Raw genomic sequence first — 5,370 nt, 5'->3', positions numbered from 1 at the left:
TTTAGTCAGATTCTACCTCCTTTCTTTTACTCCTCAGATCATTCTTGCTTTAAATCTTTTCTCATCACCATGTGTAATGCCTCTCTTTGCTCCTTTCTGTATTTTCTATCCTTTTAACCGCCTGTGCTTCAGTTCCTCTGTCTTTTGCTGACCCACCTTTCAGTTTACAAATTCTCAGCTACATCTCTTTTGGTTTTTGGTAAGTTGACTATGAGCTGTTTATTGATAGTTTTCTCTGACATATCTTTTCTTGATTTCAGTGCGTTTTTTTTTTTGAGCTTTGAATTGGTGTCTTTTGTCAGTTTGAAAATTCTCTGTTATTATCTCTTCCAGTATTGTTTCTGCTACATTGTGTTTCTTTTTTCTTCTGGACATCCAGTTATACATTAGATTTTTGAGCTGTGTCCAATGTATCTCTTAAAAACTTTATTTTTCCCTATTTCCCTCTCTGACACTTACTTTTTAATATTTCCTAGGGACCTGTTTCTGATTTTATAAACCTTGTATTTTACTTCATCCAATCTGCCTTTTTATAGGTCCCAATTTCCTGTTGAAATTTTCTCACTCCTCATCTTTTTTGTTCATCTTTTGCTTTTTTAACTTACTAATCTTAGTATTTTAAGTCTGAGTCACCTGTGGATTCTTAATCTCTCTTTTTAAAAAATCATTATCTCTATTTTATACCTCAGGAAAAGAAGACATGTAATGAAAAACGAAATCCACTGTATAACGTGTAATATAGTCACAGGTCCTAAAATAGAATTTGGTGTCTTAACCATCATTTCCCACATTTTTAAAAAGATTTATTTATTTATTTTTTTAGAGAGAGAGAGAGGAGGGGCAGAGGGAGAGAGAATCTCAAGCAGACTCCCGCTGAGCATGGGGCCCGATGCAGGGCTCCATCCCACAACCTGAGATTATGACCTGAGCCAAAATCAAGAGTCAGCCACTTAGCTGGGGACCCAGGGGTTCCTTTCATTTCCCACATTGAATCAATAAACATTATTCCTCTTCCCAAAAAAGTTACCCATATTAAACATACTGAAAATAAACATTAAACACTATTAAACGATGAGAAGCTCTAAATCTCTCTAACCTCTTTGCGTTCATTAACTAGCACTCCAGCATAGAAATAATTATGGCTTCCTATTTCTTTAAAATATTGACTGAAAAAGATTTCCAATTTTGGAAGCAGATGAAAAACTAATGGCATGTGGCTTTAAACAGAAATATACCTTAATTATTAAGTTAAGCCATAGCAAAAAAAAAAATGACATGTATCACTTGATGTTTACCTCAGCCTACTGCTCACTGTTGAATCAGACACTCTAAATTGATTCCACAGAAAGTCTGCTGGTTCACGGACTTGCCCCACAGCACATCAGAGAATCACTAATACACTGGACAGTTAGAAAGAACAATGGCAGTAGGACATCTTATTCAATACAGAAGTGGGAATTTCTATGAAAATTTTTTCTTGGTTCAGTAGCAAGATTATAATCCTTTATAATATGGTGTATTTTAATGCTTAAAGAATAAAATAAGCAAGTGAGCACCATAAAACACTTGAAATAAGACAGACTGCTATAACTTTCACAGGCACAGAGTTCCTGTTTCAGGCACATCTACTAACCCTCATTATTCATTAGGACTATTTCATATACGACAGCTTACAAATAAGAAACACTTTACAAAAGGCTCTTACCTAGGACATAGGTCTTAGGATAAATGTATACTTTGAACAGTCACGTGGATACTATAAACACGGTAGCATGCTATAGTCATGTGGATACTATAAAGATTAGTATACTTAGTGAGATTTCTTGCCTTCCCTCATAATTTCTTTAATCTCTTTTTACAGTGAACAGATAATTTTCAAACAAGTCTGAATCTTGTAAGCACAGGTCATCTCCTGGTTAAAGCTGGAGCACATTTCAGTAGTTAAAAATGTGATAGGCAGCCATTTCCCCCTTGCCTTCTAATATACAATTCAAACAAAATTATGCAAGTCTTATTGTACAGGACAAGTTTTTCAAGTCTTATTTTACAGATCTTGCTTGTTTATGCCAGCCAAATTTCTTTTTGACAAGAAATTTTCAGTTGCCTTTGGGGGAGATGACCACTGGCAGCCTACCATGGGGGCCATGCAGGAGGACACTGACTTGCACAGGTGCCTCGGAAAAAGATTGGCTAGGCAGTAGCCTGGGCTAAGGGAAGTTCGGTGTGCAGTGAGGTGCACTCCCAGGTGCTGAAAGTGACCAAATAGCATTGGACTGGGCTTCTCCAGGTGGCTGGGGCCAGCAGCACACTTGCTTCTGTGGTGGCCATGTGGAGGGTGACCATATCTCTTTATTTCTTACCTTTTCTCTTTGATCATTTGCTTTTATTTTTAGTATGCTTATAATTTTCAGTTGCTTTTCAGATTATGGATGATAAGCTGTAAAGGCTTTACATGATAGTCTTCCAAAAAGTGTTGAGATTTTTAGTCAAAGAGTTACAGTGAATGACTCTGATCTAGTCAAAATTTGTTTTTCAGCTTTGTTATGCCTATTTTGGTTCTGCCTTTAGGGGTAGGTCTCAGGCCTGAAGTCCCTTCCATCTTCGTAGCAATGTTTTAACACCCTGGTGCTTTCTGGTTGCTGAAATCCACCTCCATTCTTGAGCTTCCTGTCTGTTGTTTACTGCATTTCTTCAGGATTCCCTTGCACATTCACAGCTGAGAAGCTGACCAGCCATTCAAGGGAAATTTGGATGCAGAGTTTTGGGCACTCCTTCTGAAGTTCCTTTCCCTTCAATATTTTGCTCTTCAAATCTCATCTCCTTTGGCATCCCCAAACTCACTCTCTGACTCCTTAGACCTAGGAGACTGTTGCTTTCTTCTTGAGCTCTTTCCACTCTTGCCACAATTGGGAGAAAGCCCTCAGGAGAATTCTGAGGTGACTGTGGAGTGCACCTTGTGTGCATTCCTTTCTCAAGGATTCTAGATGCTCAATGTTACTTGAGCTGGTTTTCCAATGCTTTCAAAGCATTGTTTATACGTTTTCCTCACTTTTAAAGTTATTTTTGGTACAAGAGTTAGTTCAACGTAAGCTACGTCGTTGGGTCCAGGGCCAAAAATTTTATCCATTCAAATTTTTAAAAAAATTTATTTATCTATTTGACAGAGAGAGAAAGAGATAGAGCACTGGTGGGGGAGGAGCAGGCAGAGGGAGAAGCAGGCTCCCTGCTGAGTAAGAAGCCCAATGTGGGGCTTCATGTGGGGCTCAATCCCAGGACGCTTAGTTGATCAATCATGACCCTGAGTCGATCAATCATGACCCGAGTCGAAGTCAGATGTTTAACTGATTAAACCACCCAGGTGTCCCTATCATTAAATTTTAATTTCCACAATTTGTTTTATCATCTCTGAATGCTATTTTTTAAATTTCTTTTTAATATGTGCTCATCATTTTAAATTCTTTTTTGTTGTCTGCTCAATTTGTCTTCCTTTAAACATTTTTTTATACACATTAAATTTATATTTAGATTCTGATAATTCTAAAATTTCTCAGTTTTCTCTTTTCTCCTTTCTTTGTATTCTTGGTGATTTTTAATATCCATCTCATATAAACATAACAATTTGTGAAAGTTTTAAATTTGAGAGTCCTTCCTTTTTATAAAACTTGTAAACAGTGGATTATATATGTTTTTTCTTTTTTTTATCCTGGGTCTAGGTTTAAAGTAAGAAGGCCTATGAGAATATCTAGCCTGACATACTGTTGAGGCAGAAGTTATATATTTTAATCTCGAATTATGCTTCCCATGGAAAACTTAGAAAAGCAATACAAATGTTTCATGATATATTTAGATTCACCAACTTCTTAGATATTTAAAAGTTTTAGTTGCAGAAATTCTAAACCCATCTTATTAAACTTACATATTTAAAAAAGAATATTTATTTGAGAGGGAAAGTTACCTACCTGTTAACCGAAATTCAACTAATTTTAGAAGATTCTTTTTTTACTTAAGGAAAGGAAAAATACCATTTTTTCAGGATCCAATAAGGGAATAAGTGAAAATAAGCTTTGGTTCAGTTTGAAATTTATGATGGATTGGTAGGTGAATTATTCATTATATGAAAATGAATAATCTGTAAAATTAATCAAGCCAGTCTAGTACCATTATTTGGCAGATGACAAATTTGGCCGGATTAGAATTGTCATATTTGGTGCTGTGTGTAGGCGTGATCCACAAGACAATGGGAAGACTTGAAATCTGAACCTAGATATGTGTCTGTTGGGTGTGGGCAGGTTCTAAGGGTGGCAGATGTGCAAGAAGATGGAGAACTGACAGAGCTGAAAGTTGTGGAAGGCAGTCCAGTCTGGAAAGTCAGATCGTATACACCCCTTGACTGCTGGCCTACTGAGTATCTCTTTTGCTGCTGCATCCAAAGTGACTTGACAATGCCTGTCATGTAGTAATTACACCAAAAAGATTTTAAATAAAAAACCTCAAAAGAGTAATGTAGGAGTCTAAAGATAAGGCAACAGGCACTTCAGTCTGAAAATTACAAATTTCTCCATAATAGGGAGATATATGCCCGGAGAACTGGCGAGATAAAGTGATCCAATAATTGAATGACCTCTCCCCAGATCAGTACATAAATGGGCACGATGATCTCTGAATCTCTCTTTGCCCATACTAAGTGAATATTTCCAAGGTCTATTTCCCCCATCACAGTGTCCCTGCAGTGACAAAGGTAAATTTTTGTTGTTGTTGAATGTAATGGATTTTATTTAGGGACTCATCTAATCCTCACACCAACTCTATGAGGTGCTATTATTAAACTGTTATACTACTATTATTATTGTTCATTATCGTTCTGGGAATATTGCTAGAGGCCTAGAGGGAATGTGTCTAACCAGGCTGAAAGTGTCCAATTGCCTGAGGTCAATCTCTTCAAAGTGTGATCTATAGTAAATACCTTGTATGACAAATGCCCTATGATTCCAATTACAATGCCAAGGACTCACCTTACTAGAGCCTCACAGTGGTTACCGTGGACTAAGTCTAAATACCGATGGCAAAAATGACCAAAGATTTGAATCCAAAGAAGTATGCCGAATACACTCCTGTTTAATTTTAAGTACTTTGTAAATGTAGAAGGAGATAGTGAGCAAATTCTGGATAATATGAAGCATTGGTAACCTGGTAAGACTGACAACTATTTCTTGAACCTGAAATTATGTTTGATCCGTGTTTTATCCATCAGTGTTTTCTTGGGTCTCTTTAGAGTTCTTAGTCACAAGTATCATTCTTGCAAGAAAAAAAGAGCAAGTGAATGAGCCATTACTTTTTACTATGTCTAAGCACTGTGTTAAGTGCTTTTAT

This window comes from Ursus maritimus, unplaced genomic scaffold (genome assembly GCF_017311325.1).
Source record: "Ursus maritimus isolate PB19 unplaced genomic scaffold, ASM1731132v1 scaffold_11, whole genome shotgun sequence".
Lineage (NCBI taxonomy): Eukaryota > Metazoa > Chordata > Mammalia > Carnivora > Ursidae > Ursus > Ursus maritimus.
Note: the sequence above shows the minus strand (reverse complement) of the source record.